This window comes from Telopea speciosissima, chromosome 7 (genome assembly GCF_018873765.1).
Source record: "Telopea speciosissima isolate NSW1024214 ecotype Mountain lineage chromosome 7, Tspe_v1, whole genome shotgun sequence".
In the NCBI taxonomy this organism is placed as follows: Eukaryota; Viridiplantae; Streptophyta; class Magnoliopsida; order Proteales; family Proteaceae; genus Telopea; species Telopea speciosissima.
The window spans coordinates 33143133-33170421 of NC_057922.1; the positions used below are offsets into that span (position 1 = coordinate 33143133).

General features: G+C 38.6%; 1 pseudogene; it reads left to right on the forward strand.

Moving 5' to 3' along the window:
* The first annotated feature begins 1188 nt into the window (after positions 1-1188).
* Positions 1189-17854, forward strand: LOC122667695 (annotated as a pseudogene).
* The last annotated feature ends 9435 nt before the right edge of the window (positions 17855-27289 follow it).

The window sequence follows — 27289 nt, forward strand, 5'->3', positions numbered from 1 at the left end:
GTCAAGCCTAATTTCTACTGCTTAATCTATTGTATTACAATTTGTGTTGTTTCAAATTATTTGTGAGGAATTGTAATACAATTACCCAACAGACACATTCAATCAAATTCCTTTGCAGGCTATGGCCCCCCACTAAAGCTATAATCCTTGCACCAAAACCAGGCAAGCAAATCCCTAGTAGACCCGCAACAACACCTATGCACCACAATGGCCGATTTCTAGGTTGTACCGACCATTGATTCGTTTGTAATTCGTCAAGAAGCTGAAAATTTTCATTCAGAAAATCCAATTCCCAATCTAAATATACCCAAACCCAAATATCTTAATATCTCAATTCCCCAAACAAAAACCCAATTAAGGGTGTATTTGCAGCAGATCTTTATTAACCAACCCCCAAATAAATAATGGATTAATTAATAAAATTTTCCTGCAATCATGGTGGTAAAAAGGAAGAACCAGGTATGAACTTCGACTGAAACTTCCCAGTCCAGCAGGTTCTTGAACTGAAGTTCAGCAGAAAGGGGTCTCCCAAGGATGTCGATTAACCCTCCCTAGTGTCGGATTGAAAGATCAACCAGTTCTATCGTGAACACAGGTGACAGTCTAGCGTTGGAAAGAATTGAGAAAAAAAAAAAAACCAGTAGGTTCGAGTGGAGAAGAAGCGGGTTTGTCAATTAAACTTGCGTGAGGGTGCTCCGTCGACGTGAGGTTGCGGCACCAGTGTGAGGATGCATTTTAAGGTGACAGAAATCACCCCCACCGTCTAGTTTGGTTAAATCGTTTTGAGAGAGGAGAGAGGAGAGACAAAGAAATTTGAGAGAAAAATCGCATTTTGTCAAATAAAAGTGAAATTTGGACCGTCAGATCTCATATGCCACGTGTCGTCTTTGCAACAATGCACTTGACGATGATGCACTTTTTTTTTTTTTTGATAGAAGACGATGGTGCCCTTGAGAGTTGGGCCGATAAAAATCCGGCACACATACCCTTTTTAAAAATAAAATTAGGCCACCTTGGAGTCTTGGACAAAAAGCAACCTTATTGAAAAACTTGTCGGACTTATATCCAATGTCCCACTCTACGATAAATAGCCAAATAAACTGGCGCAAAAATATTCGGACAGGTGTTGGTTTACCATAGACGCTTGAGACCGACCAAAGTGACAGAAACGAGAGAGAGGACGAGAGACAGGGCAAAATTCTCTGCAATTTCGAGGAATTGAGGCGGCCAAGAGACCAAGTGGAAGTTGGGTCAATTCTTTAGTGTATTTTTTTTTCAGTTTTCAGCGCAGAGAGAAGAGGAAGGTATATAGATAAATGTGTGAATGAGAACACCACCTTCCCTTCTTTCCCTCGCCATTGACTCCGCTGTCCTTAATATCTCCCATGTCTCCGATCTCTCTGCCATTCCTGAGCACCTTCTGGTCGAACTTTTCCTGGTACGTCTTCTTTCTCCTTATTCCTCTCTCTTTGTTGTTCTTGTTACCTAAGAAAACTTTTTGGCTTTCTCGGTTTACCCTTTTGTTGTTATTTTGTGAGTAATTGCCTGACTCGGTGAATGGGTTTTTCGGTTTCCTGTATTCAAGTTAAAATTTTTGGGATATGAGATGGTTTCTCATTGATTGTGAATATAAATCTGTAATATATGTTGTTGTCAATTTTTAACTTAGGGCAGATAATTTTGGGCCATTTGCTTTGGGGAATGTCTCCTGGCTTAATTTAATTAGGTATTTGTTTCTACTGAAATTTATATGCTATTTTTCTCTGTTGTTTACTGCCCCCCCTAAGTAGCTGAAGTTTAGCATTAAATATGATCAGTATGTTAAACTGCATTTTTTTATAATTGTGATTATCTGTTGAAGAAAATAGAGTTTAGCATGATCTGGTGAATTTTGATAGCAGTATTTTTGGGCTTCCACGTTTCACTGGATTGATAAAAAATTACTTATGTTTGTTTAGTTAGAGTAGGTGTTTTGTACTTGTTATGGACACATATTTGCATCTTCTTATCAAACTTGAGGTGGATTGTTGGTTTATATACTGTAGAAGATCCAATAAAATAGAGTTGACCTATAGGAAAATTGGCCTTGATTTCTGGTGAAAATTTCAGTGAAATGATAAACTTTATCATAGATTAGTTAAATGATAAACTTATCTATATAAAAGCTAAGGAATTGAACGATTTCAAACTTTATTATACATGGGATAAAGTAATAGAAGTGGAGTGGGCATAGTAGTGGATAAAGATTTAAGAATGACATGGTGGATATTAAGAGATTTGGAATAGGATTATATCCATCAAGCTTGTGTTGGAGAAAGAGGTTGTCAATATAATTAGTGCTTACACACCCCAAGTAGGATTGGATAAAATAGTAAGTTACAATTTTGGGAACACATGGATGGATTAGTGTAAGGATTTAGTCAAGGAGAAAAGATTATTGTAGGGGGTGATCTATATGGTCATGTTGCAAGAGATCGTAAAGGCTATAAAAGTGCAAATTTGGAGAGGAATGAGGAGAGGATTTCATTTCTTAGATTTTTCTTTTGGCTTATGATTTATCCATTGTAAACACTTACTTTGAAAAGAGAGAAAAACATTTAGTTACCTTCAAAAGTGTGTATCATAGTAGCCAAGGAGATTTCTTCCTCACTAGAAGGTCCAATAGATTATTATATAACGATTGTAAGGTTATACCAGGTGAAATTCTACCCAAGGTTCAAAAACTTGTTTCGAGCAGCCGTCTCGACTAGGTTAAGTTTTTCGAAATCTAGAGATCTCAATGAGACAGTGCATTTTTTTTGTTTGTTTCAGAACTATGTTTCGGTGGGCAAATGGTCATAGTTGGCTCCAAAACTTTAAGGGAAGCTTATTTTAGGCTTAATATACATATTTAAAACTTCAAATTGAAAAAAAAAAAAACACCCAGTTTGGTGTTTTGGATGTGCACCCTTGGCTGGCAGTAAAGGCCGAACCCTTAATGTTATTGCCTATTCTACTCGTTGTTTTAAGCTAAAACAAGTAAATTATGCAATAATGGATGAAGAGACGTAGTCTTGAAAAGAAATAGTTTAAGACTTAAAGTTTCTACTACAAACTACATTACTTACTACAATGAACAATAAGTCAATAATACATAAGTCATACACTCATACTGTCATAGACACCTTGGTACACCGTGAGGTCGTAGTTCGGTCTTCGGTGTGTAACATATAAAAAATTCACATCCATACAACAAGTATTTGTTATTTTCTTTTCCAAAAAATGGATTTGGGGAATAGTAACTTTATCTGAAATGGTTGTATGTAGCCAAATCTGGAGGAATAGGCAACAATCGATCTCTTCGTAGTGTATCCCAGTAGCAAGGAGTGATGATGTGGCCGAAAAGTGAAGAAACCAAGTTTTCCCCCTTCTCCAGACCAAAACAACAGCCTTTATGTTGAAATATGTCGAAATCTTGAAATGAAGCTCGAGTTTGTGCCTTTTTATAAAAGGCATTGTAGTAGTTTGGCGAGATGGTACAAAGTACTGAAATCTCGGTCGAGTTTTTCGAAACTTTGTGTTTTTCTATTTTGTATGATATTCTGTTTCGACCAGCTCGAGTTTCTCGAGTCTTTCGAGATCCTGGTGAGTTTTTGAACTATGATTCTAATCACACAACATAGATTAATGGACATGGATATGTGCCTCATTATGCAGAATCGTAAGGAAGGTGAGCTTATTTACCCTAGGATAAGGTAGTGGAGCTTAAAAGGAGATACCTAACCCAATCAGCCAACCCTTGTGTGTGACCTCATTACCCTGGCTCCTAGTGGGACTACTCCTACCTAGGACTACATCAATACCTTGAAATCATTTACTAATAAAGTGGTTAAATAAGAAAAGTGGGTTTTGAGGGAGACTAATACGATGTGGAATGAGATGATTGCTTGAATTAAGAAGGTTGTTCGGGTTGGGTATGTCTTGTATTCTGCGGGTCCACATAATTGTAATTGGTCTGTATTTGTTATTGGGACGGGTTTTGGGTCAATTACATGTACCGGGGGGGGGAATTGTAATTATGTGGGGATTAGGGTTTTGGGTTTCCCTATATATTTTTTCTATGTGGAAAACCTTGGTCACAAGCAAAGGGGAAAACACTTTGTGAGGTGGAGAGTGGTGTAGAGAGTTTTTCAGGTTAGTGGAAAATCTCTGATTCTCTTGGGTGGACGTAGGCATTCTTGCCGAACCACGGTAAATTCCTTGCGTTGTGTGTGATTGTTTGCTTTGGTTCTTCCTCGTGGTTGTGCATTCGTCCCCAACAAGTTGTATCAGAGTGGGATTTGGTGGATCATCGCAGGTGGTGCATGGAGATTCAGGAAACGACGGTGCGTAAGAAGAGGAAGGAGGTTTCAATCCCAAGATCGAAGGTGCATATGGTACGTACGGTATAAGGGATTGGACATTTTTTTTAAAAAAAAAAAATCGATCAAAGATAAGAGTATCATGGAGAAGGAGGAAAACTGTTCGTACGAAGGAGATCGGAGTACGAATGTGTGTTGCTTATTTTTTTTCTTCTTTTGTTTCTTTTTTCCAAGGAGTAACGTAGACTCTGCATACTACATAGGTGTTTTGTGAAAAAAAAAAAGAATGTAAAGTAATCATTATGGTTTCATAAATCTAAGAAAAGGGAATTAGAAGAGAAGCTTGGAAACAAGGTTCGGTAAAAAAAAAATGATTTGTCGAGCCAGTATTGTACAGGGTTCGATTATGTACAAGAATTCTGGTTTTGAACAGAGGGTGTGGTACGGAGGTTAGAGGTACTTAAGTTTTTTCGGTGTTCCAGACTTAGTGGAAGGGACAGATCGGACAGATTCTGCTCCGTTAGCATAGATCTTGTGGGTTCGTGTAGAAATCAACGGTAATACAGTTGGTTCAGGTTGATGGCGGGCATGGAGGGCATAGGTCAAGTAATTTGGATGGTGGTGAAGGGTTCAAGTTTCCCCATAGAACATTTCAATGGTCATAATGACTTCACTTTGCGGCAACAATGGGTGAAGAATATTCTAACGTGGGAGGGGAGAGTTAAGGCTCTTAGGAAGAAATCAGAAAAGCTAGAGAAGATGAGGGATGATGAGTGGCACGGGTTGAGGGATTTGGCCAACAGTACGACCCAATTATATCTTGTGGATAATACTCTTCATGAGGTCATCGGGTTGGTGGCTCTAGAGGATGTCTGGGCAAAGCTGGAGAGCAGAGTAGGTACAAGTCCAGGTCGTTGACAAAATCGGCTATTTTTGAAGAAACAATTATATGGTCTTTGGTTGTTAGAGGGATTGAAGTTTGAGGTGCACTTGGATGAGTTCAACAGGATATTGACAGAATTGTGGACTCTTGATGTGAAGTTCGAAGAGGAGGACAAGGCACTTCTCCTATTGGCATCACTACCTCCTTCATTTGATCACATTGTGACTACACTACTGTTTGGTAAGGATACTCTCAAACTTGATGAGGTTATTGCTGCTTTGCTGATGAATGAGACATGACGAAAAAATAGCGGTGAGGGGACGTCAGAGGAGGGTAGTGCCTTGGTTGTAAGTGGTGGTCATGGTAGAGGCAGATCAAATGGGAGACTGGAGGAGTTTGACAAGTACAAGGGTTGCTCAAAGTCTAAAGGTCGTAAAATAACATATTATTACAAGGAGGAAGGTCATATAAAGAAAAATTATCCAAGGCGTAAGGAGGATAGAAAAGAGGAGGAGGAGGAGAAGGAAGGTAAATCATCCACTGCTGGTATCGTGGAAGGGTCTTGGAGTGATGATGGAGATATCTTTCTCACTACATTTTCAGGTATGGATACTTCAGATTGGATTTTAGATTCTGGTTGTTTGTTTCATATGTGCTCAATCAGGGATCAATTTGCTACATATCATGCATGTGAGAGTGGTATTGTCAAAATAGAAAATAATGCACACAAGAATGAAGTGGTTCAAGCAACCATTAAGACTAAGAAAGCAAATTTTAAGACATGGCAAAGGACTAAGGATGTAGAGGATCTAAAAAGGTATAAATTTTCCAAGAATGAAGTTATGAAGATTGTGGGAAAAGCAAGGGCGAAGAAATATGAAATTCTTTATAAGAATCTGAGCATAAAGGAAGAGTAGAGATCTCTACCATGTTAAATGTATTAAAAGTGAAGATGGTAAAGTACTAATAAGGAATGAGGACATTAAGGGGAGATGGAAAGATTATTTTTATAGCCTACTAAATGAAGACGTTTCGAATAATAGTCTCGGAAGACTGCATTACCCATCAAGACACCACATGTTGTATATATATATATATACGAGAAATTAGTTTCTTTGAAGTAAAGGAAGCTTTAAGGAGGATGAGATAAAAGCAGGGATTAACACGAAGTTGGAGTTGTGGAGATTAACGCCAAGTTGGAACGACGTGCTCACTATCCTCATGGAGTAGCTCCCCTTTACCCTTTTACTGAAATAACCCACATCCTCCTGCCCACTTAAGCCATGGAGATATAGGAGTAGATAAATGAGAGAGAGAAAGAAATGAGATGGAGTGAGAGTAGAGAGAGACAGAGAAATATTAAAGGTGGGCAGAGATTTTGCATAGACTAGGTGCAAAGTCGTCACCCCCGCCACCGATCCTCAGTAGGAGGTTGTTCCTGAAATTCTTCTGCCTAAATCGAGATTCATTGAAATCTCCCCTTGCATTGACACCTGAACTAGAAGAACCCCAACCTAGAGAAGATAACAGATATAAGGCTTAATTGGTTGCCAAGGGCTTCACCCAGACATTTGGCATAGACTACCAAGAGACCTTTACTCTTGTGGCCAAGTTAAACATTGTTCAAGTGATTCTCTCATGTGCAGTTAACTTGGGATGGGAGCTGCAACAACTGGATGTGAAAAATGCATTTATGCATGAGGAACTTGAAGAGAAAGTATACATGGATGTCCCTCCTGGATTCTCTAGTCCGAAAACTGATGGCAAGGTATGCAAATTAAAACTAGCATTGTATGGGTTGAAACAATCACCTTGAGCGTGATTTTTTTGCGCTTTCATAAAGCCATGATGTCTGTGGGTTACAGATAGAGTAATGCTGATCATACTCTGTTCATAAAAAAGAATAGTGAGCTGATTACTGTTCTTATTGTATATGTCGATGACTCGTGTTACAGAAAGTGACATTAGTGAAATAGCCCGGTTAAAGACTTTCCTTGGCACCGAATTTGAAATTAAAGATTCAGGAAAGCTACAGAACTTCCTTGGGATCGAGGTTACACGATCAGATCGAGGTATCTTCCTTTCTCAACGGAAGTATACACTCGACCTTTTGTCTGGCACTGGGATGTTAGGTACAAACCTGTAGATACCCCCCTTGAGGCAAATTTTTATCTCAAGCAGAAGGATGGTGAACTTGTGGATAAAGGGGGATATCAAAGATTCGTTGGGAAATTGATTTATCTCTCTCACACTAGGCCAGACATTGCATTTGCTGTTAGTATGTTCAGTCAATAGATGCATGATTCTTACTTTGGATACTTGGAAGCTGTTTATAGGATTTTGAGGTACCTGGAGTCTGCTCCTGGTCGAGGGGTTCTTTTTTCTTCTCATGGTCATTTGCACATTGAAGCTTACACTGATGCTGATTGGGTTGGTTCTCCTGACAACAGACGTTCCACCTTCCCATACTGTACTCTAGCTGGTGGAAACCTTGTTACTTGGTGCAGCAAGATGTAAGCAATGGTTGCTCGTTCTAGTGTAGAGGCTGAGTTTAGGGCTATGGCCCACGGTTTTTGTGAACTTCTCTAGCTTCAGGGTCTTCTCCAGGATCTGTGTGTCCCTGTTCAGCTTCCCATGCAACTCTTTTGTGATAGCAAAACAGCCATTGGTATTGCACACAACCTAGTTCAGCATGATCGGACGAAGCATATTGAGATTGATCGTCACTTCATCAAGGAGAAGTTAGAACAATGCATCATTTGTGTCCCTTTTATCACGTCCGCAAAGCAGCTGGCAGATGTGTTCACTAAAGGCTTATCTCTTAAAGTTTTTCATCCAATCATTTCCAAGGTGGGCATGATTGACATCTATGCACCAACTTGATGGGAGTGTTGTAATTTGGGTATAGGGGTAATTTTGTCTTATTTTATCCCTTAGGGGTATTCTTGTACTTGTACCTATTCTAGTACATTCTTTAGTCTATTATAAATAAAATGGGCTGTGGACATAATGTCACAAGCCATTATTCTCAATTTCATCAATGTATTTTCTGGATACTTGCCCATTTCCACCTTTTGTAAGAGTATCTTCTTTAAGGCTTCCAGGATGAATTACTCAGTTTGTGTAGAAGTCTAGGGCACATAATTTTATAACTGAATCGCTTGAAAAAAATTATTCCCTTCATCCCTTGTTCAGGACAGGAGTTCTATTCATCGACAGCCCTCCCTCAGTGATTTTGCATTGCTGTAAGTTCCCAATTTTTTTCCTTTATGGTATTCCTGGATTTGCTGCCACCCTTTAGGCGGCTGTGTCGTTTTTTATTTTATTTTTAATCTCCCCTTGCATTATCGATAGTCTTGGTATGGATTAGGGTAAGCAACCCCTTCACCCCAGCCAAAAACAAACAACACCATAAAACAGAGGGGGTATGATGGACTTGGAATATTGGACATCGTATGTTCATCTTGGCTGTGAAATAGTGCAATATCAACAAATGTCTTCCACAGCACAGCTCATGGCTAATTAAGAGTCCAAAATCTGGGTAGGCAATGCACGTGATGTTGCTTGAGTGTCACGCAAGTGACCAACTTGGTATTTCAGGGTATGTACAAACTAAACATAAAGGTTTTCCAACTGAAGCTATGAATTATTGTGGGTTTTCTAATGGAACCCCCAAGCCCTAGTGGTTCCATAAAGATTTCTAGTGTCCTTTGCCGTGGTTCCTGTTTAGCATGGGCTAAATTTTGGATGATGGACTATCATTGACCTTAACTTAGTCTAGCAAATGGACCATTGTATGATGTTTAAAAGGTCTGGCTAAATTAGACCATTTACATGTACATGGATGGACAAAGTTATTTGTGATTTAATCTGATAACTTAATCAGGATGATGATGGTGATGTTCAAAATTTTATTCAAGATAATGTATGTATCATTAGAAGTTAAACAATGTCTCAAAGTGTATAGTTAGGTGAAGAGCTTGAATTTGTATGTGTCAAGTATTTGTATTTGACATGGGTTAAGGACCTGACAATTCGTCTTTCAGTTTAAATTGGAACCGGACTATAGAGAGATAGGCTCTGTAGTGTTTAAAGCTGTTATGAACCCTTTTTTTTGGGGGGGGTGGGGGGGGAGGGGAACCCTGCCTAAGTACTATCGGATGGGTCGTCTGGGGCTGGGTTTTGCTACTGCTACAAGCTGATCCTATTCTGAGGAGGTTGCCACTCACTGACAGGATTTTGCCTTCCTGATCATTGAGGCTGAAAGTGATCCACTAGCCTTTTTTATGTGTATATGCATCTTCAGTTTCTTGCATGGAGAAAGGAGTGGAAGATTTAACTTCGGTCTTTGTTAAAATGGCATTCTTTGCATCCATCTGCAACATGTGCTGCTGAAGAATCAGGTATTTGGTAGTGTCATTGTGACGTTATCTGAATCCAACATTAGAAAGGATTGATTATGATCTGTTGTTGAACTTAGGCATTAGGCTCTTTCAGTTCCAGAATGTAATGCAGAGTAATTCTTTAGTTATTATCATTATCATTATCATTATTATTGTTGTTGTTGTTGTTGTTATTATTATTATTAGTAGTAGTAGTTGTAGTCGTAGTAGTAGTAGCAGCAGTAGCAGTAGCAGTAGCAGGAGCAGGAGCAGGAGTAGCAGTAGCATTAGCAGTAGGAGTAGCAGGAGTAGTAGTAGCATTAGCAGCAGCAGCAGCAGTAGTAGTCTACTACTACTAATTCAGTGTGCAATTCCTTTTTTTCTTCTTCTTCCTTTGGTCTTTATTCTGTAGTAATTTGGTGTGCTGTATTAATAATATTCAGTAGTAATTCAGAGTGCAATTTTTTTTTCTTCCTTCAGTCTTTATTCAGTAGTAATTCAGTGTGCAATATCTTTTTTGTTTTTTTTCTTCCTTCAGTCTTGAAAATTCTTTTTGGTGTTGAAGCTTAGAGGAAGAAGTCGTCGATGTAGTGAGGGAAAAGAAAAGACTCACGGTAGGTTGGAATGACCTACCACCGTGAGCAGTAACCTTTATATATTAAAAGAAAAGAATAATAAAATACAAAGACTACAACAGCCCCCATTAGTATATATCAAGACCACAATATCCTTACTTAAGCATACAAGTCTTAATCCCCAAATTACCCCTATCGACAGGACAAGTAAAGTAACCAATAATCTCGATACTCCCCCTCAAGCTAGAGCATATACATCACCCATGCCCAGCTTGAAACAACCATCATAAAAGGCTGGATGAAACAAGGCTTTAGTAAACATATCACCATGCTGATTTCCAGAAGGAGCAAATGGAGTTGAGATCAGTTTCCTCATCACAATATCTTACAAAATGACGGTCCACTTCAATGTGTTTTGTCTGCTCATGGAATACTGGGTTTCCGACAATGTAGATAGCACTATTTATAGGTTTGGTAATAGGAAAGCCAAGCTTGACCTTACCACAGTGGTCTGCTTGTTGCTCATCATTTAACAAGATTACCACTAATAAACGTGCAATATCCAGTAGTTGACCTCCTATCACCTTTAGCACCAGCCCAATCTGCATCTGAACAGCCAACCAACTCAATATGCTTATTAGGTTTCATGGAGCACCCTTAAAGTACCTCAGAATTCCACAGAAAGCCTCCCAGTGAACCTTCGTGGATGATTCCATAAATTGACTTATAAGTTATAACACTCACAACAAGAGATATGTCTGGCCTGGTAACAGTAAGATAAATGTGCTTACAACTAACCTTCTATACTAATGCTTATCACTAAGCTCTTCACCATCTTTAGCCCCAAACTTCTGATGTGGATCCATTGGCATATCAATAGGTTTGGATGCCAATGTACCAGTCTTTGTCAGAAGATCAAATATATATTTTCAAGAGGGAGACTAACCCCTTTCTTGTTACAAACAACCTCAATACCAAGAAAATACTTGAGACGGCCCAAGCCTTTCATCTGAAAATGCTGCTGTAAATAGGATTTCTCCACTGTAATACCAAGTGTTCCATTACCAGATATAATAATATCATCAACATATACAATTAATACAATCACTTTTGTGTCCCGTTGACAAACTAAGATTGAATGATTAGAATAACACTGCATAAATCCACACGTAGTTACAATAGAGCTGAACTTGTCAAACTAGGCTCTAGGTGACTATTTTAACCCGTATATTGCTTTATGAAGTTGGAAAACTTTACCAGCATTCTCTCCCTAAGCAATATACCTAGGAGGTTGCTCCATATACACTTCCTCATTCAAATCACCATATAAAGACATTCTTGATATCTAACTGATACAATCGCCAATCAAAATTAACGGCTAAGAAGATAAGCATGCAGACAGAATTGAGACGAGCAACAAGCAAAAATGACTCAAAATAATCTACACCATAGGTTTGTGTGTATCCCTTGGCAACCAAATGGGCTTTAAGTCATTCAACAAAGCATTCAGGGTCATATTTAATAGTATACACCAAACGACACTTTACTAGGTTGTTACCTGAAGGTAAATCTACCAAGGTCCAACTTCTATCCAGGGTGAGATAAAGCCTCATGATAGGTACCATCTCTGCGGTACAGTAGATACTTTAGATTCAACGTTAACTATGCTCCAATCTCAGATCGTTGGTGAGGAACATTATAAAACTATAAAGAAGACGAAAGATGAGAAATGGAAACAAACTTGTCAATGGGATAAACAACCATCGATTTTTGTGTACATGAATGAGTACCTTTAGAGAGAGCTACTGGTAAATCGTCAGCCGAAGGGCAGGAATTGCAGTTAAGGAATCAGACCGAGTGGAGGGCACTGGAGGAGCAGGAGCCACAGGCAGTGGCTTGGTATGGTGATGAAATACTTGTAGTGGTGCTCTCCGAGGGTTGGGCAAAGAATCAGTAAGAGGAATGAATGAAGGAAGCAGAAAATTGTTCGAAGAAATATCTAAGTCACAACTTGCAATAGAAAGTATGGAGTATTGTCAAAAAATGTAACATCAGTACTAACAAAAGTGCCAGCGACTAATATGGTCATAACAGCGGTACCCTTTTTGGGTACGAGAATAACCAAGAAAACACACTTGCTTGCCCAGGGAGACAATTTATTAGTAGTTGGGTGCAAATTGTGGACAAAGCAAGTTCAACCAAATATACAAAGTGGTAGGGAAAATAGGGAAGAATTAGGGAAACAACAGATGTAGGGGATTGATTATTAAGAACGGAGGAAGGCATGTGATTAATTAAATAGCAAACGGTTAAAATGTCTCTGCAAATTTTTTTTGGCACATTCATATGAATTAATAATGACTAAGCGAGCTCCAATAAATGTAGGTTTTTCATTTCAACTACTCCATTCTGTTTAGTGTTTGAACAACTTGTTTGATGAATCATACCATGGTTAGAACAAAAAGAGGAAATCTGATAATACTCAAGTGCATTATTAGATTGAAATATTTTAATAGAAAAATCAAACTGAGTTTTTATTTCATTATAAAATGCTTTAAAAATAGATAGAAACTCTGAACGATCCTTCAACAAATACAACCATGCTAAACGAGAATGTTTGTCTACAAAGCTAACAAAATCGGAAAAATCTTACCTATCTTTGACATGGCAAGAACCCCAAATATCTTAATGAACTAAAGAAAACAATTACTGGCTTCCAGACTCGCTACAAGAAGGAAAAGAATGGTGATGCTTTTTAGGTTCTCAGGATTCACATTCAAGACCGGACACAGACTTGCAACTTGGAACCATATGCTGAAGTTTGGACAGTGACAATTGATCTAACTGATGATGCCACTGAAGAGGAGAAGCACTACTTGAAGTGTAACGTTAACCATAGAAGATGTATCACAATTGAGATAGTATTGACAAAGTAACAAGCGTTGGGCTAAGCAATATATGGGTTAAAATAGTCACCTATTTAAATGTGAAGATGGGTCTTAGGAAAAAAAAAAAAAAAGTTGAGGTAGTATAGGCCATCCTTCTCACGCCCTCCACTAATCTTCTTCTTTGTCTAAAGATCTTGGAAAACACAATAGGAGGGGTAGAAAATAACAGAATAGTTTAGTCTTTTGGTAAGTTGACAAACAGATAACAAATTTAAGGACAAACTGGGTACATGAAGGACATACTACAAAGACAACGAAGAAGGTGAAACTGTACGATGACCAACCACTTGGATGGAAGACCCATCAGTAAGAACATGTTAGGGATGGTGGGATTTTGCAAGGGAGGAAAACAAGCTAGACTTACAGTCATATGATTAGAGGCATCATAGTCAATAATCCAGGATGAGGGAGATGAGGTAATAAAAAGTGCAGTGGACAATGGTACCTGAATAGGCAGGTGTAGCAATAGAGGAGGTAGTGGATGACTCAAGTTGCTGGACACGCTTAAGTAACTGACTAACCAGAGGCCAGAGCATCATGAGATGGGGACCCTAATGAATTCACTCTAGATAAGGTACTAGGTTTAGAGTTGATAGGTGCTACCATGTTAGAATTCCCGTCAGACGCTGCTTCATTGGCCATCTGTTGTGCCCACTGAGGTTTTCCATAGCTAGTCCAACATTTATCTACTGTATGATTAAGCTAGCCACAATGAGAGTGGCAAGAATCACCCTTCCAATCAATTGATGAAGTAATGATTGGCAAAACATAAATAATGATGAGAATTGGTAAGACATAAATAATGAAGAAGATAAGGCATCTCACTACTTTCCTCTTCACGGGACACACTGTTGAAGAGGTGAATCAGTCTGCTGGCCACCACGACCACCTGTGCCACGTCCTCTCCTCCCCTTGAACCATGGTCTCTACCAGGAAAACTAAAACCACAGCCACGGCCACCATTATCAGTAATGAATGCAGTATTTTCCTTGGAAGAAGAGGGGATGAGTCAACTCTGAAATGTGACATCAAATGTGACAGAATGCTTCATTCATAAAAGGTACCCTTTCACCAACAAGTAGCTAGCCTTTAATTGTTTGTAAATCTGAATCCAACCTAGACAAGAACTTTGCAACTTGAAACTAAGCTCTCTGTGTCTTCAACAATTCTAAATTAGTGGTGAAAGGTTGGTAAACATTGAGTTCCTCCCACATCTCCTTAAGGGCACCATAATATTCACCGACTGATCTCCCTATTTAAATGTGAAGATTCTCTCATACAAATCATAGACATGAGCCATATTTGTGTCTTGGGAGAAGCTTTCGTTCAAATTATCACTCTCTTAGCTGTTGTATGGAACATAAAATTGGCAGAAATAGTTGGTTCCATATTATTCCATAACCATACTAGAAGTGCGTCATTTTCACAAATTCAATTTTTGTACTCCAATTTCCTTTTTGTATTGATATACACCTTCACAGCTTGAGCCCAGAGTAAGTAATTAGCTTTGTTGAGCTTAATGGTAGTAATTGGACATTAACACTGTCTATACGAGGTTTAGAATTGGTCATGATAACCAAAAAAAAAAAAAAAAAACAAGGGCAGCAGCAGCAATATGAGAGGAACCAACCAAATACTAATACAGGATCTCAGAAAAGTCCACAGATGAATGTAGATAACTGACAACCAGTCAAGGAGCCACAATCAACACAAAACAGCAATAATATATCACCTCAAGATCATAAACAAATGATCTACAAAAAGAGAAAATAAGGAAACCACCAAGGGGAAATACTGCAAGAGATAATCAACAACCAGCCTGAGAAAACTTGTACCAGCAAATCAGGGCCTCAGATGTGGCCAAGGTCCAAGTCGAGCAGGGGGTAGAAGGAAATAAGCCCAAAATATGAGGGCAATCCAAAGGTTAGATGTGGAGAATAGGTAGATGCACCAAAATAGAAACTTCAAAATTGCAGAATTTATAAGTTTTCAAGATTATACAATTTACTCATCTGATCAGCATCAATTCGAGCAATAAGAGACCTTTGACCATATGAATGAACCCCAAAAAATCTCAACCACTTAACGGCTAGATGGGGAGATATCTTCAATCCAAAGGTGCAGTCAAAAGGCCAAAAAACAGAGTACTGCCACTTGTAGGGATCAGCAGCAACTAAGAAAAAATCATGTGCGTAGATGAGACATTCTTGTAATAGTCTTCAACATGATTGGAAACCCTAGTTTTCACTTGTTATAAACTACGGTTTCAGAAAAAGCAAGAACAACATGGGTTGCTGTAAACCATGAGGGAGAAGGCCTTAAGAAGACCCTCATAAGAAAGGTAGGGATCGAAGCAATTGATCGCTTAATGCTCTGATACCATGTAGCAATACCAAAACAGAAAGCAACCAATTGAGGGAAAACAGAAGAAGAGAAGAAAGGAGAAGAAGAAGAGGAAGAAGAAGTCTGTGTATAGGGGGAAAAGAAAAGACTCACTCACCGTAGGTTGGAATGGCCTACCACCATGAGCAGTAACCTTATATATTAAAAGAAAAAGAGAAGAAAATACAAAGACTAATATCCACCATTAGTATACATCAAGTCCACAATACCCTTAAAAATAAAAGCAATATGCCCCAAATTGCCCCTATCGACAGGACATGAGTAAGGTAACCACTAATCTTGACAAAGAATACACAATGATGAACCTGCTTCATTGGACTCATAATGAAACCATGAGGTTCTGATATTTGCCAATTAACTTGAAGGTATATTTGAGTAGCATTGTTCCGATTCTGATTTTATCAGACAATTAGGGTGCTTTTATTATAAAAATTTATATTTATTAGTCACTGTGTTCATGTTAAAAACAGCCTCTCCTGCGAAGCAGGGGGTAAGGCTGCTTACATTTGCCCCTCCCAGACCCTGCAGTAGCGGGAGCCTCATGTACTGGGATGCTCTCTCTTTTTTTCTTTCAGTCACTGTGTTCAGGATCACATGTTCATCTGTAATTGCCAATGCCTCTCCCACCCTCCCTCTAGGGAAGAGGTTGGAGAAAAAGGTTAGTATGACACTGTATTGGGTTTAGTTGTAACTGTTTGCCTCCTTTTGCAAAACCTCTCTCTTAAATAAAAGCATTCTTTTTCTCAATGGCAGAGAACATTGAGAGATGGAAAGCTGACAGAGAAGGTTTTGAAGCTGTTTGTGACAACGGACAATGATCAAGTCCTCTCACTGATTCAGGCATTTAATATCCGGAACATCATTGCTCCAGTCCTTCCTACTAGTGAGTCATCACTAAAACAAGTCATTATATCTTCTTTATCTCCTTCCTTTTCAAGATGGTCTTCTTACCATCAAAATGTTCTTTGCAGGATGCTCTGAAAAATTTTGAATCTGGTCTAAGTGGGGTGTGTGCAGAAACTTCTAGAGGACCCAAAAGGCAGGACAGTTTGAAGCTTACAAGGCAACCCAAAGTAGGTTTCTGTTTTCTTGTTAGTTCTGGTTTCAGTTCAAGAAAATGACGCACCCTATCATCGAGGATGATGAGGTTGATGTTGTGGTTGTGGCAATCCAACCTGATCTTACCTCCTTTTTTGAGGAATGGCGGCCTATCTTTTCCCGATATCACTTGATAATTATTAAAGATCCTGAAATCCAAGAGGAACTTAAAATTCCAGATGGTTTCAACCATGATCTGTACACAAAGTCTGATATGGATCGAATCTTGGGTTCTACTTCCATTATTTTCTCTGGTTACTCCTGCCGGTATTTTGGTTATCTTGTCTCCCGTAAGAAGTATATAGTTGCAGTTGACGATGACTGTGTCCCGGCAAAGGATGATAGGGGCTTCATATTTGATGCTGTGGCCCAGCATATTTCCAATCTCAGATTTCCTGCTACCCCATTCTTCTTCAACACACTCTATGATCCATTCCAAAAGGGTGCAGACTTTGTGCGTGGGTATCCTTTCAGCCTGCGGAATGGAGTGAAATGTGCCTTATCATCTGGGCTATGGCTCAATTTGGCAGATTATGATGCTCCTACACAAGCCCTGAAGCCAGAGGAGAGGAATTCTCGGTATGTTGATGCTGTACTGACTGTGCCGTTGAAGGCTATGATGCCTTTGAGTGGGATCAATGTAGCTTTTGATCGTGAGGCAATAGGGCCTGCTTTATTCCCTGGGCTACGGTTTGCAGGGGAGGGCAAGCAGAGGTGGGAAACAGTTGAAGACATATGGTGTGGGATGTGTGCCAAGGTAGTGTGTGATCATCTGGGCCTTGGGGTGAAGAGTGGGGTGCCATATGTGTGGAGGAAGGACAGAGGTGATGCCGTAGAGACCTTGAAGAAGGAGTGGCAGGGAATGAAGCTGATGGAGGAGGTGGTCCCTTTCTTTCAGTCAATGAAATTGCCCGGGACTGCAGCGGTGGCAGAGGATTGTGTGCTTGAGATTGCGGCGATGGTGAAGGAAAGGCTGGTTCCAGTGGATCCTCTGTTTGGAGAAGCAGCGGATGCGATGGTGGAGTGGGTCCGCCTATGGAAGGCTGTTGCATCAGTACACCGTCCTCCTGGAGTGTAAGAGGGGAATTTATTCTTTCATTGTTCATGTTCTCTCAGTTTCTCTATTGAGAGCTTCCCCTAATGTTTCTTTCTGCTACTTGGTAAAACGTCATATGAGGATGGGTGGCTGAAAATAAATTTGTTATGGTGGTGGTTGTTACAAGTTATGAAGTAATATTTCAACTCTTATAATTCAAATTGTTGTTATTTGCTATTTCTCTAAACCTTTTGGAAAACTATGCCCAGTTAGCCATTTATAGAACTTGTGGAGAAGGCTTTCAAATAACACCTCCAGTAATATACTTCGATTAGGAATTGTTGTGTTAGGCTTTGCCATATTTTTTGTTTGGGTTGGGGCCTATTGGTTTTGTTGTGGCCCTATGGAGCAGCTCTGGGTTTTAAATCTCTTTTTGTACTGTTAATAACAACCCTGCCTCAGCCAAAAAAAAAACTTGGTCAGTATCCTTTTCCTTCGCAACTGCTACAATCAGTAATCTCACTTCCTCCCCAGAACTTTTGGCCTAATTTGATTGCTTCTGAGCCATTCCCATTTTCCTGGCAAGTGGCAGCTAAACCAACCACTGCTGGTTCAGCCCAGTTTCTGATTTCTGACAACAAATTCTCAAAGAGAGTACAGTATGAGGTATAGTGTGGGTTTCAATCGCCTCTTATTGATTCCAAAAATTCTTGCAGTGTCCAGTCACATGTATACATAGCTTCTTACATTGATTAGAGGATCCAAAACTTGGTATTGGAGGTTGGATATGGCACCACGCATTGCTGACGGTTTGTTCTTGCCAAAATCTCCGCGATACTTCTCTGCATCGAGGTGGTGTCGGTGAGTGATATACTTAAATATGGTTACCCAATAACATTGCGTCACGTCACTATTACAGGAAAGGTCTAATGGATAAGAATCCATAGGACCTAATCCATTGGATCATACACCATCCGATCCGACACCAAGGGCCGGATTACGCAAAGACGTTATTCATCACGTGGGAATGGATCAATCCACTCGAAACTTACCGCGGATAGTTAGTGACACACTCCTATAAGAAAATTACGGGAGGAGCGCCCACGGCTCCTACTAATTAAGAGTCACTCCCCCAAGAGGACTCCACGATTGACTATCCTACCATGGACAGAACACTCCATCAACGAGACTCTCCACAATCGCCCCTATCTACAGTCTACACTATATATATTCAGGTATAAACCACAATAGAAGGACTTTGATTACTATTCTCTTATCTGCTGCTAGAGAAATCTTACTTAAGCATCAAAGAGTCCCCCACCGGAGAAGCCCGCCTCTTTGGTACTTATTTTGTTCCTCTACGCAGGCTACTTGGAAGATCCCCTAGACGATTTCTCGACGCAACAGTGAGTCTCTCTGTGAATCGGCCAATATGTCCCAAGGCTTAAATAGAATGGAATCAGGATCCAGATTGATTCCGGCCAATTCCGGTCGGGCTAGATCGATCAAGAATTGGCTAGAATCAACTAAAATATGCTCTAACCCTAGAATTTGCATGTGGATCAACCGATCGCATTCGGATTTTTAAATCCTTGACATGCTCAGATTGATCGTGATACGTCAAAAACCGTTTGAAATAATATCAAAACATCCCCTAGTTTTATTATTTCAAAAAACCCCTTAATTTCTCACGGGGTTAGTAAACTATTAGTTTTGTAAGTGAAAAAGACTATTTTACCCTCTTAGTTCAATGACCTATTTTAAATTCCCATTTTACCTTTATTCAAATTCTTCTCCCCAAAATCCCCAAAAACGAGTTAGGGTTTTGGGGAAGAGATTTGCTCCGTCAAATCTTTAAACGAGTTAGAGATTAAAGAGAGTTGCAGAAGAGATTTCAAGTTCGAAATATGCTCAAGTCCAACAGAGTTTTCATTCAGGTAAAAAACAAGAATAAGAGATTACAGTTGTCATCAATACTTGCAAATTTGCTCCGTCAAATCACAGTCGGTACTTGGTACAGGAAGATTTCTTTGCTTGTACATGAAGATCCTTATTCCTTTTTCCATTTTGAAATTGATAACAATAGAAAAGGTAAATAGTTTGAGATCTGAAAGCTAAAGAAGAATCATGAAATAAAGCTTATTAATTAGCAAAATTTTATTCTTCAATGATTTAATGGAATTTCATTCTGTGACAGTACTTGGACATTGGATTTGATTCAGAACAAGGATCTATTTTTAAACCAAATAAGCTGTTTTTTGGATCTAAAATTCTTGATACACAAGAAGTATTCGTGGCTTTGGGAGACATAGGAATGAATAGGAAATCCATCCAGATCATCACTGAACTTCCCTCGCAGATCGCCGGTGAAGGGTTTGGGCTTCCCCTATGTCTCATAAGGGTAAAATGGTCTATGGAAAAATTTTAAGGGTAAAACAGGGTTTTTGAAAAGTTTAACTACAACTAACGATATACACTTGATGGTAGGGGTTTATTTGTAAGTCATCCACAAATCTAAGAGGTGCACATAAATAGTGAAACTAAAGGGATGTTTTGATATTGTTTCCAACTACAGGAGGGGTGCATGTAATTTGCTGAAGAACAGCTAAGTTGATGTTACAGGTTGTGGTCTTGATCTTCTCCACCAACTCATTGGATCATGGTAAAAAATATAAAAAATAAAAAAAGGTTTTTTGATAGCAATACTAAGGGGTGTCAAACCCTAATCCGAACTAGCCCAAATCGAAATCGAAATGAAGCTTATTGGATCATCTTCGGATTGGGGTTTTGTTAAACTGAATCCAAACGGATGGAGCGGTGGGTAATGGTCATAAGACAAGGTGTCCTTAGCTCATCGTATCTACAAAGGGATGAACAATTTCAATATTTCATAGATAGATCATACTAGATGATCACAACTGACAAGTGCTCTCCTCAAGGGCATTGCTTTCTCAATCTCAATCTCACACTCGAAAAGCATCAATCAAGCTTACCTTCCTTATGAGGTAGAGTTGAGTTCAACCATTCCTATCTTAAGTCTTTCTTGTGTACGTCAAGGTCTTAACTATCTATGTATGTATTTGTTATCCCATTCATTTTGGGACCCCATTGAAATCGATAAGACAATGAATCAACCTTAGAAAATCGGATCGAAATTGAGTCCAAACCAATTTAACCCAATAAGAAACCTCTACCAGTCCAAAATTCATAAAAAAACATGATTTTTTGATAATTATGAATATGTGTACATGTCAAACCGATACAACCTGATACCAAACCGATTAGAGAAATCGATATGAAACCAAATCCTAACCAGATCGAAACCAAAACCAAACTGAAATTAGTGCATCCGATTGATTTTGGACTCACCTATTCTCACACCGAAACCGATAAAATCAAAACGAAATCAATCCAAACCAACCAATTGACACCCCTAACCAATATAGCCCATCATCTTAAATGGTCCAGATCAGGTCAATTACCTAGGACCAGGGAAGAAAGATGTTGGAGTGACTTGTGGCTCAAGGGATATGACACCGATTTGTTCACCAAGATCAGTCTATTATTTTGATAGCCTATCTTTATAGCCCCATTACATGCGTGAAGAAGATGAGATAGGGTCGTTGGACCAATTCCTCCTATAGCGGGGGTAGGTTATAGGCTTTCCAGAACTGTTATTTCTGTTATATCACTCTTTTGCACTTTTGTGTCTGATCAACGCAGAGGATAGTTTCGTAATCAAGTCACGCTTTTCAGTCCCTCCAAAGCTTTTCAGGCCTTCCACGACACAGTCACGAGTCAAGACAAAGATTCCTCCTGTAAGTATTTTCAGATTTACATTACTTTTTTGTTTTTTGGGGGGGCCCAAAGGCCTTATAAAACTCAAGTTTTGCATAAAGAGGCCTATTAGGAACTGTCTAAATAAGAGAAAAAGGAAGCTTTCATTAATTAATAGGGACAAAGAGGATATTTATCTCCTCCAATTCCCTATCCGGTAGAGTACGTGTGGTTCCCTAATAAGGGGGTGTAATGACCATTCCATTCCTAACAAGCAAAATATTTTTCCAATACCACCATTACTTTTTTAAATTTTACTTTCAAGAAAAGCTCTTGGATTTGGAATAGAATTCTTCTCACCCTTAGACATATGATATGTTGGAAGATTGGTTCTAATCAATTAGTAAATATATGGACTGACGCATGGCTTCCTTGATGTACAGCCCAAGCCTTGTTTTTCATACTTCTAATCCTTCCCAAACTAACGAAGAGATCTTGACGGAATTACTGAGCACAATTTTACAAATAAATACCCCAATTCTTTCTGAAGAAGAGACGGGAACTAAATTTTTCTTTTTGAGAATGTTATGAAGAATTTGTTGCTTTCATCCCAATTATCTCGTAATGATAAATTGCTCTTCATAGAAATTTTTTTCTATAACTTGTTATTTCTTATGACAATCCTGAAACCAATGTGTCAAATCTCTTTGTCGTCTTGTTCCTTGTAGGATCAGTAATAACATAGTTTTACCTCATTTATTCTTGCCATTTTACCTGCTGGAAGTGCCCTGAAACTTGCTTATTTTGGTTCTCTCCTATGAAAGTTTTGTGGAGAACTATATTGAGACAGGATGAGCATCTATAATCATTCTTGAAAAAAACTTTATTGACGCTTCTATAGACTTTGGATATGCAGGGAGAGCCCAGTAGGTAGAAGCACAAAAAATGCTCCAAGGGCTGCAACAAGCAAGATCATTAGGAGCCATCTCTGTTGACATTTGGACTGGTTGTGAGGAACTGAGAACTAGGTGGAAAAGCTGTAGACCCTAACACAATGCAGAGAAGAATGGAAAACGCAAAACAACAATCACACAATATGCACAAAGATTTACGTGTTTCAACAAGATTACCTACGTACACGGTGAGATGAGATCTATTTCACACTTGCACTATCAATGGAGAATAGGGTTACAGTTGCTCGTCCTCACACCTCTCTCAGATTTTCGTTACAGAGAAAGTACTCTCGCAACATGTTTATAGCGAAACCCTATACATGAAATTTACTCTCGCTACGAAGGCTCCACACAGCAGTTCAATCATCAAAAGTCAAGACACCAAACCTCAACAAAAGCCTTTGTTTGATTGGCCTTGGGATCTATATATTTACTATATCGCTATACATTGTATTGCTATTTAAACACTTCTCAAGAACTTACACATCAATCACCCATAATTTGGCCACTCAGGCTAGGACAGAGAAGCTAAATGATACTGTATCATCTAATTTGGACTCTTTATTGTTTTGACTAATGTAAATCTGTTTTTCTCATAAAATGTCATTGGAAGGGGGAACCATTACATTGAGTATCACATGTGTAGTACCGCCTAGGAAACATAGCTCTTCCTCTATGTAGCAACACAATGAATTCTTTATAGCAAATCCTTTCGCAATGTTTGCCCAACGAATGCAAGAGATTATCTCTCACAATCACTCCAAAGATTCTCAACCTTGATTCTCGCAACCGAAAGAAAGAAGAGAAAATCTCAAGAAGTTAGGGGCAAACTTTAATTTCAATAAGAGAGAGAAATTCTCTATGTAGGAACATTTGGGTTGGTTCGGTCAGTTACACAGTCCATGTATATCTATCTATTGGACGAGTGTTTTTGGATTGCCAGATTCTATTATTCAAAAAACTGAATTCTTGATGAGTGCCTTCTTACATAAATTAAGGAACTAACAATAATAAATTTCTTCATACCATTGGTTGGTTGTCGGTTTGAATTAAAGAGGAGTAGGAGACAAAAGAAACACACCAACTTGGGTGATGATATGTTTGTCTATTTTGTTGACAAAGACCCTCTTAGACATCAAGAGGCGATAAGTTTTTCAGATTATGTTTTTTTGGAAGGAGGCTATTAAAAGTGAGTAAGACTCTATAATAGCAAATTGTACATGAGAATTGGTTGCCTACCACTGGATACCAGATGTGGATACCAAATGGATATTTAAGAAATTGAAACTAGATGGGACACTTGACAATTTCAAGGTCAGGTTAGTAGTTAAAGGTTTTATACAAAATAATACTTTGATACTTTTTCCCCGGTTGATAGAATAGCCATCATAATAGTCTTGCTTCTTGTTGCTTCAATTTATAAACTATATATATCAAACGGATGTGAAAGCAACATTTTTAAATAGAGATTTGGAAGAGGAGATTTATAGTAGACAACGTGAAAATTATTTTGTACGAGGACAAGAACATAAAATATGTAAACTTGTCAAGTACTTGTATGATTTGAAATAAGCACCTAAAAAATGGTATGAAAAACTTGATACAGTTTTGATATCAAATGACTTTAAATAAATGATGTCGATATGTGTGTTTATAATTTTAACAAAGGTATATTTATTATTCTATATATTTATGATATGCTAATCATGGGTATAAGTTTTGAGATTGTTGAAACAACAAAAAACTCCTAATGTCAAAATTTTGATACAAAGAACCTGTGAGATCTGATGTGATTCTAGGAATCAAGATCACTATGAAACATGAAGAAATTGTGTTGTCTCAATCTTATTATGTAGATAACATACTCAAAAAGTATGGATATTTTAAATACCCATCTGTGAAGATACATTTGGTTGTCAGTGATTATTTAGAAAGACATGAAGGTGAACCGGTTTCTCAAAGGAATATTCACAAATTTTTATTTTGTGTCTTACTTGATGAATTGCACAAGACCCGATAAAGTCCTTGAGCTTGGCAAGTCAAGTCAATTCATTCATAACGCAAGTACAAAGCATTGCGATGCTCTTGTAAAGTTGATGAGGTACTAGTATTTGAAGGGTACTACAGATTATGACATACGCTGCAGTAGTAACCCAGTAATACGTACTTAAAGCTATTGTGATGTTAATTGAAACTTGGATGCAAAGGAATCCTTGGCCACTAGTGGATTTGTGTTCACTTTAAGTGGTGGAGTGATTTCATTAAAACGGTTAAATAGACATGTGGTACATGATCCACTATGGACGTAGAATTTATTGCCTTAGAAAAAGCTGGCATAGAAGTCGAATAGTTGAGAAACCCTAATGGCCAAAGCATGTGCCATCTATATCACGTCATCGAGATAGTCGAGCTACAATCGCTAAGGCAAAGAGTAAGGTCTATAATGGGCGGATAGGTCTTTCCGATGTTAGATTCATTTATCTCGATGTTGATAGTTTATTGTTAGACATCGGCCAAAGTGTGCTCAAAGTTAGGGTTTGTCAGGATCTTTATCGACTTGCACCACATTCTTTCTAATGTTGAACACAGTTTTTCTAACATCAGATGAGCGTCATTTGACATGTCGCTAGAGTCAGCGATCTTTTGTTGTGCGCTGTCCTTGTGGATGTCGGAAACGACTAGTTTCCTGTGTCTTCTCTCTTTGAGAGACACATCTTTTGAGCTCCTTTAGACAGGTGTTTCCAGGGGCACGTATATCTCCTTTATGCTAACTTTTTAGAGTATTATTCTAAGTGTTCTATTACCTCTCTCATACTCATTTGCTCTCTCTCTCTCTCTCTCTCTCTCTCTCTCTCTCTTATTTTGCCTTTTGCTCACTGAATTGAGAGATCCCTTCGTTTCATTCGTTTGGTTGATTGAACATAACTTGAGTGTGTCCTGATGTGGCTCAGTAAGTGAGTGCAACAACTACTGGAAGCCTAAGGGAATGTTTCATCTTGGAGGTCGATTCACAAGAACCCATATTGTACCACAGGGAGGCGACTACAATTTTAAAGAGTGGCCGAGGGTACAACTTAGCCTCCCAAGTGTTTGTGATTTTGTTTGTGTATAAACCTTCCTACTGTACGTGGTTTTTTCATTTAAGGGTTAAGCGGTTGAGATAAGTTCTATATTCTCAATTTATTTTCAAGTCCCCCGTTCTTCATTAACTAATGGATGTGGTTAGGAGACATCTGAAGATTTTCTTCTCATTTTTTTCATTTAACAAATTGCTTGTAACTTTCTCATTTCCTTAATTAGTCAGCCATCCAGTCCAGTCCCCTCCAATGTGGACAATGTTGTTCACGATATTTGTGTGTTAGCGGCAAATTTAACCTCCTGTTCCTTTGTTGTTGTTCTTAGGGAGGCAAATAAAATAGCCAATTCCCTAGCAAGGAAGACTCTGTCTTTAGCAAGAGAGAGAGTCTGGCCTGTCCCCACTCCTTGGCTCTTAGAGTTGTGTAATCAGGAGACTGTGTTTATCTTCCCCCCTTTTAATAAAATTACTTTTTACCAAAAAAAAAATCCATCGGGTACCGAGTTGCTAAGGGATACAGCAAGAGTCTCCCAACTATAAGCAATGAACTTAGCAACAACAATGATTGCAATTCATCATTTTGCACCATCTTCATAGTTGTCAACTGATTTAAAATACTTTGCGTTTCATTCAAGTACTCTAGAACCGATCTCCTTAAACTTCAAGTTTAGAAGTTTCTTGATGAAGAACGCCTTATTTATGATCCTCTTTCTCATACAAATCATGCAAATTCTGCTAGAATTCTATTTCTAATAGAACTCTATGTAGACCTAATTAAATCCCTAAACTCAGGCTATTTAGAGTTTTGGTCTAATTAGGGAGGTCATTAAGTTGTATTAGAAGTCTAATGTGAACTGGCTTAGTGTGGGCCAGATAGATTCCTACTGGGACTATGATGAGAGAAGCTCTCTAGGAATTACTATATAAAGAGAGTTAGGTCCCCCCTCTACCCATTACAACTATTAGTTCTCAATCTCTGTTGAGGACTGTATTCTGGAAAGAGAGGGAGATATTTAGTGTTCATCATCCCTGTGCATACGATATTCTCATCAAGCCAGTTATCTTTGGGAATAGAGGGGAAGCACCTAGATCTTTGGTCTTTATTTTCCTCTACGATTGTCATCGTCATGGATTCAAAACAAGGTTAGTGGTTCTATCGTTGATCAATTATTATTTGTTTGATTGTGTTCTTGAACGTCCTATGGAGATCCTGACTTTTACGATTTTGTTCCTATTTGAATCAAACTAGTCTAACAAATTCTTCCACAAAGAGCTAGTTTTCGTTGACAAATGATGGAAAACAACATAATCCAACCATTGCCAGATGCAAGCAATTTTTTTCTAGTCCATTTTCTTCCAATTATCATTGGAGATGGTCTTTGGCTTCTTCTTTATTTTCTCAATTGGTGAATAAAAGTCTCTTGAAAGTCATTAAGGTCGACATAAAGTGACTAAGTAGCTACTTTCTTTGGCATACAACATTGTATATGACTTACGTAATACATCAATTACTTTAAAGAAAGTCTTCTATCTTGGCTTTTCAAATCAACTAATTATTTCCAGTTAAACTAATCATTCTTGAAGAGGTATTTGCATCCATTTTTTATTTACACACAATTAAAAACAACAAAGCTCTGATAGCAGTTGTTGTGAAGCAAAGAGACCTTCATAAATAAGTGAATAGAAGAAACAAAAGCTTGCAAAAAAGCATACAACACACAAAAGTGCATTTGATACACAAAAACGCATATGCAAATGCTAGAAGCACAGAAGATAAAACAAGTAACAACAAACCTACACAAGGCCAGATTTAACATG